Raw genomic sequence first — 14916 nt, forward strand, 5'->3', positions numbered from 1 at the left:
GAGCGGATTTCTCGGTAGGAACTGGGTCCAGCGGAGTTCTTTCGGAAAAATTTGAAACATGTTCCATTTCTAAAGTCTGTCAGACTTTTGCGAAAACCAAAAGTCTGCTGCAGCCCACACACGATCGAATAGTCTGCCGGAATCATTCCGTCAGACTTTTGATGTTGAAAAGTCCGGTCGTGTGTACGCGGCATTACAACCAACTTTGACCTACAGGTAAGCCTAGATTAAGGCTTACCTGTAGGTCCAAGAAATATCTCCTAAACCTACACGGTTTAGGAGATATTTGCCGAAAGACAGGCAAACAGCGATATGCCGCTATATGCCACGAGTGGTGGCTCCCGTGCGCATGTGCGGAAGTGATGTCATCGCGGCTTCGCCGAATGACAGTGGTGGAGCAGAGAGACCCACCGAGAAGATGGATGCTCCGGACTACAGGGGACAGCGGTGACTTCGCTGGCTCCTGTTTCAGGTAAGTGACACATAATGGACTACTATGCGATGCATAGTAGTCCATTATGCTTTACCTTTGCAAGGAATCAAAGAAGAAGTAAACTCTGATGGGTTTACTTCCTCTTTAAGCTGAAAATCTCATGTCTAAAACCTAGTACACATGATGAGAATATTGGACAAATGATTGTCTTATTTTAATTTTTTTGCATGCTAATCACATATCAAAAACAAATAGGTTACTAAAGTTATGAAAAGACAGAATACAACTAGTGATAGTGATGTAATGTATTGCAATGTATTCTTTAGTTTCCGAGTATGCCTGGTCTTTGCCACTCGATTTAGTACAAATACTATGCTAATTACACAAAAATCATTGTTCTGATATCTTACGAGAACATTTTTCATGCTTGTTCCATCAAATATTTTCACATGAACTGTCGTGATCAGCTCTTGAAAGCTGTGCACTAACCTATAGATTATCAGACAATCACTGCAAATGCTTTTTTTGTCCAATGTTGTCATGTGTGTGTTCTCATGTTCTCATGTGTGTGTTTTAGGCTCAAAGTAATTGTAAAGTCTTGTTTGTTATTTAATAAAAAAACAATAAAAAAACAAACATATTATACACACCTGCTCTGTGCAGTGGTTTTGCACAGAGCAGCCCAGATCCTCCTCTTCTCACGTCCCCCGCCGGGGCTCCTAGCCCCTCCCCCCTGCCGGATGCCCCACAGCAAGCAGCTTATAATGGGGGCACCCAAGCAGGTGTACCCCCAAGCCATGGGGGGGGTCAGATAAGTATTAGGGGGGCTGGGGGGGCTGCTGCACACAGAAGGTTTTTTACCTTCATGCAGAGGATGCATGTAGGTAAAAAAACTTGTACCTTTACAACCACTTTAATTCAATATCAGGCACCTGCAAGCTGGCCTTTCACAGAGATAAAGATTGATCAGACAGATTTGAGAACCCTGTCTAAACTAGTTTTTTACCATCCTGAACTTACCCTTTGCATTTCTCCATTGTAAAGAAAATGTATTTGCAAGGTATGCGGGTAGGTAGAGAGAAACAGGGCTGGGGACTATAGCAGGGAGATGTTATTGCTAGAGTGTGCAAGACATAGAAGTCAGGGGCTGACTACATCCCATCAGGATCCACCCATACAAGAGAGATAAAATAAAAATCACTGTGCAAATGCCTCAGCATTCACACAGCTTTCACAAATAATTCCTATAATCCAGCAGTAGGCAACCTTTGAGAGATGGAGATCTACCTGAACAACATAAAAGAGATCAATGATCGTCAGGATTTGGTGTCCTTATTTGATATGGGAAACACTACTGAGTATTTCCAAACAGATAATATTTTATTACGTATTCAATCCAAAATCTAAAAAAACAAAAAAAAAGAAAAGAAAGAAAAGCACACCCTCCCTACCAATAAAAACAGACAGCCAGTTCTATGTTTCTATATTTTTGAACCATTTTTCATTGAACAACTAATAAAATACTATCAGTTTGGGAATACAGTTCCTTCTATATTGAACTGTATTGTGTAGCACTGACTCCCGAAGGAGTGGCTGGTTTGATTTGGGCCTGCACTCTGGTAATAACACCCCACTAACTTGGCTCTCTATCCCCTTGACACAGCTGTGGTGCAATACAATACAGTACAATATAACACAATGCAAGGTACCTGTATTATAACCTCAGGATCCACTGGCTCCACCTGCTGGGAGAAAACAGTACACCACACAACTGGATGCTTAAACAACAGTGTATTTTACTGTGAAAATATTCAAAGAGGTGATTACAGTAATTGTGCTGTCATCCCAACATAGGACGACAGTACAATGGGATTCAAAATAAACAATATCAAACAATATACATATAGATAAATACCCGGGAGCTCCCCTTACTTTTTAAGCTATGCGTGAGATCTCACTTAAAGTACTTGGTCTTTGGTCTTCTTGTCTTCGCTATTTAAAGTAATCCCTTGTGATTTGTAATCCACAGGTTAAAGTAAGTTAAATTGAGGTAAAGGTGCTCCTGGTATAACTTCAGTACTTATACTAAAAGGCTTGGGATGTCAGAGTAGGTAGGCCTCAAGCATGCTCAGTGTATGTTGCTCTGCTCCTCCTCCATGGAACTATAAATCCCAGTGAGGCCTGTGTATGAGTCTAACTGCGTGTGAAAGTTAACAAACTGTGGGCCGTAACCCGCTCACCAACTGGATCGGAGCTCCGTGTAGTAGCTTTGGTCCGGTGACTGCAGCTTGCTTCTCTGTCAGCTGGCCCCGTCGCTCCGTTCCTCTCCTCTGGGTGAGCCCGGTCCTCTGCTGCTCAAACGAGTTTCTCCAGATCTCTCCAATCCGGTCACTGTCTGTCTGGCACTGTCAGGTCACAAACAAGCAAGGTTGCGCTCCGCAAATGGCTGTGGGCCCTGTCTCCCGGGAGAGCCTCCCCACAGATCCTCACAGGCTGACATGCGATCCCAAGAGACCTAAAATGGCCGCTCAGGGTCCTTTTATGTCCTACCCAGCATGCACTGCTAGAGAAAGTGTTCATGGGTAGGTCATCAAGCCTCCTAGGTAAAAGGGTCAACCTTCTGATCAAAACAACAGTCACTTCCTGTATATGTCTTTTGTGCTTTCTTCAAAGCAGTAAACATTTAAGTTCAGTAGCAGTATTTGGCCGCTAGATGGCGCCAAATACTAAGCCATAGAAACGTCCATAAACTTTTGATTATTGCATGGAAACACACATTAAAAGCGGGAGTCCACTGTTTTTTTTTTTTTAAAAGCCAGCAGCTACAAATACTGCAGCTGCTGACTTTTAAAATAGTGACACTTACCCGCCCAGCGCGCCCGCGATGTCGGCACCCGAAGCCGATCTCTCGATCGTCTCTCGGGTGCTGCCGCCGCCATCTTGGGTATGGTAATCAGGAAGTGGAACCTTTCGGCTTTATTTCCCGGTTCCCTACTGCGCATGCGCGAGTCGCGCTGCGCAATAAGGATGGTCCCCGCTGTCTCTGGGATCCGTGTGTTTCCCAGCAGGCAGCGGGGGACTTTCGGAAAGGGGCGTAGATTCTGCGGAAAGGGGCGTACCTTCTGCAAAATCTACGCCGGAAGTGGGTGCAAATACCTGTACTGTACAGGTACCTGCACCCCTCTCCCCCCTGAAAGGTGCCAATTGTGGTGCCGGAGGGGGGGAGGATTCCAATGAGCGGAAGGTCCACTTTAGGGTGGACCTCCGCTTTAATAAACAAGCATGTCAGCACTACAATTGTAAATTGTGCTGTCTCACTTTTTATTGTAAAGCACTGTGTAACCTGTGGGCGCTATCTAAAGCCTGTATAATAATAATAATAATAATAGTGGTGCCCATATCACTTTTTCTTCTTTTTATTGATTTTAAAATATTGTCAGCTATTTCTTGTTACTACAAAGCTGTTACAGGTGTAAGGTGTGCAGCGCTACCTGGGCGAGTACATCAGGCCTCAAATGACATATTTGTTTCTTTTCAGACCACCCTTGAGCGTGTCTGTTAGCGGCATCCAACCATCAATCCCTTATTAAGGCCAAACCACTATTGTAATACAACAGGTACATCCACTTATACTAGTAGCAGAAGCCAGACTCAGGTACTGGCATTCAAACCAGGACCTTGGCAGACATTTACCCCCCTTGGCACACCTCTATTTCCTTACGGCAATTTCTTTATTAAAATATAATTGTAAAAAAATTGCTACAAAGTGAATCACAGGTAAACAGTGACTTATTCTATCATGCTAACATTTACAAAAAACTTAAAAAAAAACGAAAAAGATAAGATCTGGAGCAATAGGGACCTGTGGCTCTGATTGGCACATAGTGCACCTCTAAACAGCTACGCTCTTCCCTCCTCCATTGCATTCTTGCTATTTTCCTTAGAAGGATAAAGGCTGCTGGCTCCCTCCTTCCTCCCACCCCCTCCTTCTGTCTCAAAGCTTCTGGTTATGCTTGCTTCTGCCAGACCAAGTGCACAGTGCTGAGGAACAAGCAGTGCCGCAGGAGCCAGGAGCCATACATAGGAGAAACTGCAGGTCCACAAACTGGAGAAAGAGGGGACTCAAGGATGTGAGCCAACCAGGCACCATTCACTGCTAAGTAAAGGGTGGTTGTATAGTGTATTCCGGCTCCTAGAGAAATATATTGGTGAGTAATGACTTTTATTTCTACTTCTATTCATTACTTATATGTGTGAGCGCACAGATAGGATTAGACAGGATTTATTTTTATTTTTTTGTTCTTTGTTTGCACCTTGCTAATTATGATATGATTAAAATACCTATTACAGGCTTACATGTGTTGTAGAAACACAAAGCCCATTGATTTCCAAGAACAGCCTCAGTACATTTGTCCTTTAATAATTCATGTCCCTGGAAACGTGTATGGTTTTGAATATAGATGAATGGCAAAATTCATAGTTTTAGGAAAGGTAAATTCTGCTTGTATTATCTGTGCTGCTTAATTGTATTTAGTATGTTTTGAAGAGGTGCAGTTCAAATGCAAACAAATAAATCATTTTGAAATCCGGTTTGGTGAAATGTCATGAAGTTAATTTAATGCGCCGTGGAGGTGTTTAATATCTAGAGTTGATGTACAGATACCGATCTACACAGTATGGTGAGATACTACATTATAACATTTATGAAACTGGACTGTATTCAGTGTGTGAAACAAGTGGATCAAAAATAAGGGCACGTTCTCCAATAGGAAAACATACTATCTCTAGTTAGGAAGGGGGAAAATGTACTAGTGTAGCTACTAATAATAATAATAAATAAAAAAATGCAGCGCATCAAAAATGCATGTGCCTTGATGTGCATTTAACATTACATTTTATGCGCATTGTGTTGCGTTAAATTTAGATTTTATGCATTTTCATGTCATCTATTATGAAGTGACAGGTCCCCGGAGGGGTCAAAACACGAACAATTTTTTTTATGTTTACTATAATTTTTGCTGCATTGTGTTGAGTTAAAATGTAGGCAGGTTGCATTTTATTACAATACATATGTGAAGAACACTATGGCATGAACTAGGCATGCAGAAAAACATTGTTTTCTAGACCCTTGCAGTGACCTGCATTGATCAGGTGTAAAAAAAAATGCAGTTCACTGCAAATGGTGTGAACGAGCCCTTTATGCGCAGTAAAAGAACCCAATTTTTTTCCCTTATCTTTTGTGAACTGTCAAATAGAAATAAAAGATTTAAAGTGAGTGTAAATATTATTATTTTTTTTTTTTAAACAAACAGGTTTATACTCAGATGCTCTATGCAATGGGATTGCACAGAGCAGCTCTGAACCTCCTCTTCTCGTGTCTACCACTGGTGTTCCTGGATCCTCCTCTCCAGCGAGTGCTCCCATAGAAACCCGCTCCCAATGTATGCACAGTTCCAAATAGCTCATCAGCTTTAAAGACCACAGGAGCATCGCCCAACCGTATAAGCCACCTAGGCTGTGGATCCCTGTCCACATGTCTACACTGAACACCAATGATAGCCCTTGTACACACGGTCGGAGATTCTGACAACCAAATCCGTCGGAGTAATCCGACGGATTAATTCCCAAAGAGGTCCAGAAGTGATGTTGCATACACACGGTCGGACTAAGTTGTCGGAAAATCCGATTGTACATAACGTGATGACGTTATTTCGTTACGACGGGACTACGTTCAGGCTAGTAGCCAATAGCTTTGGTCTAGGAATTTGATCTTAGCATGCGTGGCACTTTATCCGTCGGAGTAGGCTACACATGATCGGAGTATGTCCGATCGGAGCATTTTGTCGGAAAATTTTACCGGCAAGTTGGAAAAGTTGGTCCGTCGGATATTCCGACGGAAACAGTCTGATGGAGACCACACACAGTCGGAATATCCGACAAAACGGTCCGATAGGACACATTCCGTCAGAATCTTCCGACCGCATGTACAAGGGCTAAGAGGTCACTCCCACACTGACCATCAATGTAATAAGTCACTTCTACATTTACCACCAATTGAAGAGGTCACTTCTACACTGACCACCAATGTAGAAGGTCCCTTCTACCCTGGCCACCAATGGAAAAGCTCACTCCTATACTGACTACCAATGTAATGGGTCACTTTCACATTTACCGCCAATGTAAAAGGTAATTTCTATACTGACCACCAATGTAATGGGTGACTTTTACATTGACCACCAATGTAAGAGGTCATTTCTACACTGACCACCAATCTAAGGGTTTACTACCATTTTCACTGGCTTTTTTTTCTGGCCATTATTATCATTTACTTCAATTCATAATTAATAATTAAACCCCATTCTTTAATGTATTTATTTAAAAGTCTATACAACCTACTGATCACGCTAATGTACCATGAGTTGAAGGTCCAATAATTTGAGTGGGGTTCCCTGAGACCTGAAAACCCTTATTTCAAAGGTTTCGTTTCTCCATGGTAAAAAGGTTGAGAAAGGTTGCTTTTGCCAAAAATCTATGACTTAGCTACCAATTGCAAGATAGCTACAGACGTACTACAAACAAACAAGCTTTCTAAGCACAAAGCCAGTTTACTATTCTTCAAACTTATGGTGCCGGACAGTGGCCATTGGGAGCAGGGTTGCCAACTGTCAGTAAATTCACAAATAGTTTGTGAAATCCATGATTTTTACATCTGTCTATGAATGTCCATTATAGACATGCAGTCCACATGTCCATAATGAACATTCACAGACAGATGTAAAAATCACAGGTTTCACAAACTGTCCATGAATTTACTGACATTTGGCAACCCTTATTGGAAGTAGAAAATGTATTGGTGACAGTTGAGTAAATAATGCATCTTTGGCATTAGGGGGAGGAATAGTGCACTGTTTTCGGTGTCAGTGGCAGGAACCAGGCACCATTGTTGGTGTCAGTGGGAGAAATAACGCCCTGTTGTTGATGTAAGGAACAGGACTTACCCCTTTGTTGGTGTCAGTGGGAGGAATAGTGTCATGCATCGGTGCGAGGAAAAGTGTCCCAAGGGCCAGATAAAGGCAAACAGAGAGCATCCGGCCCCAAAGCCTTAGTTTGGAAACCACTGTACTAACACACTGAAAAAGACTCAAATCAGCACCTGTTCCTCAAAGTAAAATAAAATGACTTTTGAAGGACTCACAGGCAGTGCTTTGAGCATTAGAGAGTTCTGCTCTGGTGCATCTGTACAGCAGGGTTCTGCTTCCTATCAAGAGTTCAGCAGCACATGGAACAATAAACTATAATAAACTATAAACCACCCTGCTATGTAGGAATTGCTTTTTGGCTCAAGATTTCAGACTTTATAATTGTTTTCCCTAAACTATCTCATAATATAACAATGTTCACAGCTGCTTTGTGATTTAGCTCATGTCAAGCTAAATGTATCTGTTGTGTATACTCAATGGATCCAGGCAGTCTGCAAGCCAGAGCACTGTCTCAGAGAATACAATTCTTCAAAGAAGCAGGTTGAAAACTGTAGAATACCATCTACCTTTACCTCAAGCTGATTTCTGAATTCCAATTAAAGTGGACTTTGCATCAGAATTTTCATGCTAAGTGCAAATATGTTAAGCAATGTGTGCAATAAAGGTAACACAGGCATTTGTTCCCTCTATTAGTGATTACAGTACTCCCACCTACAATGCTTTAATCTGCTTTTCTTTCTGTTAGGATGGCAACATTTTTGTTCAGACACTATTCAGAGTCAGCATCTACTTCCAGGACTAAAGCCTAGTACACACTACTATTTTTTTCTCATTCAACCCAGCGGGTTGAAGGAAAAAAAATGTCAGCTCAGGTCAGAGTCGCCAAACTAACAATCTGATGTTAGTCCAGCGACCTCCTCTGCTGAGCTGTTGTGTTCTGACAAGGGGGCGGCCCCTGCACAAGAATACCCTGGTCAGTGCTCTCTACCATTGGCTGAGAGAGCTGATTGGGAGCCAGCCACCTGCTGGTCTTCTGTCGGACCGTCTGCCATACACATGGGCTAATTGTCGCCTGTTTTATTTTTGTAACCGGCCGATGTGGCCTGACATTCGGTCCATGTGTACTAGGCTTAACATGATGATGGCTCAGCGATGACACACTCCTGTAAATCCTTTTGTCTTTGTAATTCATTGGTGTATTAAAAAATATGATGCAAATCCGGATGCAGCCTCTCAGCTTGTGACTTGCTAAAAAGTTACAGTGTTGAAGTTTGTAGATTAAGGAAATACATTAATGCATTAATGGACCGATGACACCATCTTAAGCCCTATACACACAGGCCAAATATTGGCCGGTATAGGCTGGTTCCAAAGAAACCGACCGAAATTTGCCCCGTGTGTACGGCAGTCTGTCGAACAGAAGCTGGCCCAACATCTGGCTTCCGTCGAAGGGGTATGACCAAAAAACATCTACCGATCAGCATTCAATCAGCGTTCTCAGCCAAAGGCTTCGAAAGCTGACTGGTGTGTTTTGGTGGGGAGCAGTCCCCATGCCAGAACATAGTAGGTCAATGGGGAGATCGCTGTACTAACTAACAGATAGTTAGTACAGGAAACTCCTCTCAATTCCACTGTGTTGAATGGAAAAAAAACTGATAGTGTGTACCTAGCTTTATCCTAAAATTGGGCTAAATGAAAACAAAAACAGACAAATTTCTCCATCCACACAAATGAGGTGGATGGAAAAATACCCCTCACCAGGACATTGTATTCTGACAGCGGCTCCTGCTGCTGTCAGAATACCCCGATCAGCAACTGCAGCTGCTAATTGATAAACGTTTCCAGCATGTCCCTTCATCAGAAGTCAATAAAAGAACTGACTTCTGTTGAGCTGGAATGGTCACACGCTGATTGAAATTCGTCCAGTTCCTGCTTTACCAGATTCATTTTGATCAGTGTATGGCCAGCTTTAGCAGAGTCACATTGATAAGAGCTGTATTTGAAAACATATACTATTTCTGTATATTATGAAATTTCAGCAATTCACAGAGATTTAATAACTTACTAAAAGGTTTGCTTTATGTATAAAAAAGGACATTTGGCTTCTAGTCATTTCTCCTTAGCTTTCTTTTCTCTTCTGGTATTCTTCTTCTGTTTTACTTTCTCCATTCTGTTCAGCTTCACACTTATAACTCCTGCCACCTGAAGCTAGGTACATAGAACCCTTCACCCCTGGTCCTCTATTGCAACAATTTTGTGGCATATCTCCATATTAGATCACAAGCTCTTTGGTGGGCTTATGTCGCTACTCTTAGGACAGCATCTGGTCCCTTATGCCTCATGATATTATGTTTGATTATCACATATGTCTGCTTATGACAATTGTTTTGCCTTTATAAGCTTATACGCATTCTGACTTCATGCAGTATGACTACATCCTTTGCTCATGCTGTATGCCTTTGTCTATTCTTCTAAAAATCTTTCGGCAATAAGTGCATGGTTGCTTTATTTGTTTTTGGGCAGACAATTCAGTATATTTTTATTATGAGCAATTATATTTATTTTAATAGGCAAGCTCTAGAACTCATATTGTGCCAAGAAAGAGGAGGAGATTAGGTTGCCACCTTTCTGCTTGTTGCTTTTAATACTAGCTCCAGTGACCTTTCATTACGAATTTTTAGTACTGTTCATTGGTGACAGGTATGATTAAAGATACAAATGTAATAATATCCCTAAAATCACCCACATAGGTAATAGGCTAGTATAAAACTTTACAACAATGCAGCGGGAACATTCCAAGGTGAGTCACTCATCATAACCTTTGAACTGCCCTACTTTGATATGCCATACTGTAATAGAAATATGTAGATATAATACTGAGTTCCATCATTATTATGTTGACATGTCAAACATTTGTTCCACGTTGGTAACGAAAAGTACCTGAGTCACAGTTTAAAGACCAAGAAAATGTAATGCTTGAATGAATCACATCTGCCTAGGATGGAAAAAGTCCAAAGCAATGGGGTTGATTTTGGACATTTTATTCTATTAACAAACAGTTTAATAGCAAAACACAGTACAATTACACATTTACTTTCCTAGTGAATCAAAAAAATTTGATTTTTATTACAGCTTACCTGTAAAATCATTTTCTTGGAGTACATCATGGGACACAGAGCCTTACGTAATTACTTAATGGGTTATAGGCTACATTCAGGTGTTGACACTGGTAAACCCAATCAAGGAAGTTTACTCCCTATATAACCCCTCCTCCTTCCAGGAGCACATCAGTTTTTGTAGCAAAGCAATATACTTAATCCCAAAAGAGGGGCGGGACCTCTGTGTCCCATGATGTACTCCAAGAAAAGGATTTTACAGGTAAGCTGTAATAAAAATCCTATTTTCGTTATCGTACATCATGGGACACAGAGCCTTAAGTAATTACTTAATGGGACGTCCCATAGCAATGCTACTTGAGGGGAGGGAGAAACAACTCTCAGGGTACCCACAGACTTGGAGATTTACACTGCTGCCTGCAGCACACTGCGCCCAAAGGCGATATCCTCATACAGCCTTACAACCACCTGATAAAATTTTGTGAATGTATACACTGAAGACCAAGTTGCAGCCTTACAGATCTGAGCCATGGAGGCCTGGTGACGCACTGCCCAAGAAGCACTAACCAACCTGGTAGAGTGCGCCTTAACTTAAACTGGGGAATTTTACCCCCTAAATCATAAGTTTGAATTATCACTTGCTGAATCCACTTAGCGACAGTGGATTTCGACGCTGCCTGTCCTTTCTTAGGACCCAGAATAAATAAGACATCAGTCTTACAAATCTGAGCAGTTGCCTTAAAATATATTTTTACTGTTCTCGCCACATTTAAGACAATGTAATGACTTTTCTTCCCTGGAACATGGTTTTGGAAAAAACAATGGCAGGACAATATCTTGGTTCAGGTAAAAATCTGAGATCACTTTTGGCAAAAAGCCTGGACGAGGGTGTAACACCACTCTGTCCTCATTAAAAATTAAATATGGCTCTTTACAAGAAAGAGAAGCCAATTCGGAGACCCTCCTTGCTGAGGATATAGCAAGAAAAAATACCAACCTCCTTGTCAGAAGGACTAGGGGATTATGTTGTATTGGTTCAAATGGCTATTTTTTGTAACACAGACAAAACTAAGTTCAAGTCCCAAGGGTTCAAGAGAGGTTTGACGGGTGGAATAAGACACGTCACCCCTTGTATAAAACCCCGGACTAAGAATGAGTAGCAAGTGGTCTTTTGAAATAAGACCGATAAAGTTGAGACTTGGCCTTTAATAGTACTCAAGCCCAATTTAATTTATACCCCTAATTGTAGAAAGGGAAGAATTCTGCCTATGATATATCTCCGAGGGTGCCAACCCTTGGATTCACAACAGGAAACATAAGCCCTCCAGACTCTATAATATATAGTTCTGGAAGCTGGCTTCCTTGCATTAATCAGGGTAGAGATAACTGACCTAGAAAGTCCGTGGGTTTCAATAGCCAAGCCTTTAAATTTAGAGACCATAAGGTAGGATGGAATATTGGTCCCTGTGAGAGCAGATCTGCCCGTAGTGGGAAGGACCATGGGTCCTCCACTGCCTCCCACTGCCTCCACTGCCATCTTTGCATACCATGACCTTCTGGGCCATGCTGGTGCCACCAGAATTACTTGCTTTCTTTCCAGCCTAATCCTGCAAAGAAGTTGAGGCGGCAACTGAATGGGGGGAATGCATAGATCAGTGAGAACTGATCCCATGGGGTCACCAATGCATCCGTTCCACATGTGAAAGGATCCCTTGTTCTGGCCACAAAGTTGACTAACTTCATGTTGAATGAAGACTGACGATAGGCACGGAACATTCCTTTCTGCCCAAGTTAGAATATGGTTCACCTCTCTCTGCACTGAGAGACTTTCAGTGCCCCCTTAGTGATTGATATAGGCCACAGCTGTGGCATTGTTGAATTGAATCCTGACAGGACAAGTCGAGGTGGCAACTGAATGGGGGGAATGCATAGATCAGTGAGAACTGATCCCATGGGGTCACCAATGCATCTGTTCCACATGCGAATGGATCTCTTGTTCTGGCCACAAAGTTGACTAACTTCATGTTGAACCTGTATGCTAGAAGATCTACGTCCGGAGTCCCCCATCTTTGGCAAACAGCCCAAAATATGTTGGGGTGAAGAGACCATTCCACTGGAAATAACTGTTGGCGATTCAAGTTGTCCGTCTACTAATTCTCTACTCCCGAAATGAAGACTGACGATAGGCACGGAACATTCCTTTCTGCCCAAGTTAGAATATGGTTCACCTCTTTCTGCGCGGAGAGACTTTCAGTGCCCCCTTGGTGATTGATATAGGCCACAGCTGTGGCATTGTTGGATTGAATCCTGACAGGACAATCCCATAACCTGAAAGTCCATGTCTTTAGAGCCAGACATACTAGCCGAATCTCTAGGATATTGATGGACAAGGTTCTTTTGGGTTCTTGACCACTATCCCTGGATAGTTGTCTTTTCTAGTACTGACTCCAGCCTGAAAGGCTGGGATCCATCATTACTACTTTCCAGATGACTGGTCTGAAGGGTTTTCCTTTCAGCAGATTCTGAGTTAGTAACCACCAAGTGAGGCTTTGGGACACTCTTGGGGACAGCTGCATTTGCAAGTCTAAAGCTTGAATTGTTTTGTTCCAAGCAGACAGGATACTGTTTTGCAGCAATCTTAAATGAAACTGGGCATGGGGAACTGCTTCATATGAAGCTGCCATGCTTCCTAGCAACCTTATGCAAAGGTGAATAGAGGGATCACCATTTGACCTGACCATCCGCACCAACTCTCTTATGGAGTTGATTTTTGCCTGAGGCAAGAACACCCTTTCCTGGGCTGTGTCTAATATCAGACGCAAGTACTCCAGATTTTTTAGTGGTATTAAGGAAGATTTCTCTAGGTTGAGAATCCAACCCAACTCTTCAGATAGTTAGTTGTAGTGCATACGCTTTGCTCCAAATGAGCCACCGACTGATCTATTAGTAAAAGTTTGTCTAGGTACACTACGACTGTTATGCCCTGTGCCCTTAACCTGGCTAGAGGTGGGGCCAGCACTCTGGTGAACACTCTGGGTGCTGTGTCTAGCCCGAAGGGCAGGGCTACAAATTAAAAATGTTGCTGCTCTAAATCGAACCTCAGAAACTTTTGATGAGCGGGAAATATAGGGACATGCATCCCTGATGTCGATTGATGCCAGAAGTTCTCCTCCTAGAAGGACAGAAACTGACCTGATCGTCTCCAATGCGAAAGGAGCGGATCTTCAAGAACTGATTTAGATTTCTTGGATCTAGAATGGGTCTGACATATCTATTTGGTTTCGATACCATAAAAAAGTTTGAATAAAACCCCAAACCTTGCTCTTTTGTGGGGATCTGTATGATCACTCTTTGAGATATTAATCGGTCTAGTGCCTGAAACAGAAAATGTCTTTTCTCTGGATGTTTGAGAACGCTTGACCTCAGGAAGCGAGACGGTGGAAACTCCAGAGATTCCAGCTTGAACCCCAGAGTTACCGTGGAGATTACGCATCTGTCCTGAATTTTTCCTTTTCAGACTTCTGAAAACTGCAGAAGTCTTCCCCCCACCTTGGTGAGGGGGGTTGCCTCTTCATAATGAGGCTTTAGGATTCTGTCTTGCAGGTTTCCAAACCCAGGACTTCTTTTGAGCCTGAGATCTTCCTCTAGAGTGTGACGGCGGAGGCCGTTGCCCCTGCCTAGAGGCGGAAGCCCCTGGCTCAGGGGAAAGAGCTTGTTTAAATGAAAGGCGTTTATACCTTCTTTTGATTGGCAAAAGAGTACTTTTCCCACTAGAAATTGTTTGGATATATTTGTCCAAGTTTTCTCCAAATAGTCAATCCCCATGAAAAGGGAGCCCAGTTGGGAGGTCTTTACATGGTGCTTCAGCTGACCAAATTTGTTACCCACAGGATTCTACGCATATGCACAAGCATAAGCATAAGGTGGGACACCTGGTGAATAGAATCTTTCATAGCATCTATGGCAAAGCATAATGCTTTTGTTAGCTCAGCCAAATCCCGAGCTTGTTGTGCAGGAAGCTCTCTAAGGGCCTGTTTAAATTGGTCCCTTAGGGATTGACAGATACTTATTGCAGCGACTGCAGACTGAGTAATGGCACCTGCCATGGAAAAAGGGATTCCAACAACTTATCTGTTGGATCCTTAAGCAACTGTGAATTGTCTACTGGACAAGTTAGGCCTTTATTCACATTGGAAATCGCAGCGTCAACTGCTGGTATTTTCCATCTTTTGGAGAATTTCTCCTCCAGGGGATTGCAATTTTCTTAGGAGGGAGAAAATGCTTAACCCAGTGATCCCATTCAGCAAAAATAAGCTGTTCTAGTAATGCATGTGCAGGGAACACATGCAAAGGTTGAGAAGGTTTTAAGGAACCCAAGGTAGAAACC

General features: G+C 42.4%; 1 protein-coding gene across 2 annotated transcripts in view; it reads left to right on the forward strand.

Moving 5' to 3' along the window:
* Window positions 1-4399: 4399 nt before the first annotated feature.
* The window catches only part of BOK (BCL2 family apoptosis regulator BOK), a 45962-nt gene continuing 35445 nt past the window's right edge, over window positions 4400-14916 (forward strand). For both annotated transcript variants that reach the window (XM_077488430.1, XM_077488429.1), the window contains exon 1: window positions 4400-4641. The gene's annotated coding sequence lies outside the window, so the exon portion shown is untranslated. The remainder of the gene's footprint in view (window positions 4642-14916) is intronic.

Source organism: Lithobates pipiens, unplaced genomic scaffold (genome assembly GCF_037356315.1).
Source record: "Lithobates pipiens isolate NorthernLeopardFrog02 unplaced genomic scaffold, aLitPip1_a1.2 Scaffold_18, whole genome shotgun sequence".
NCBI lineage: Eukaryota > Metazoa > Chordata > Amphibia > Anura > Ranidae > Lithobates > Lithobates pipiens.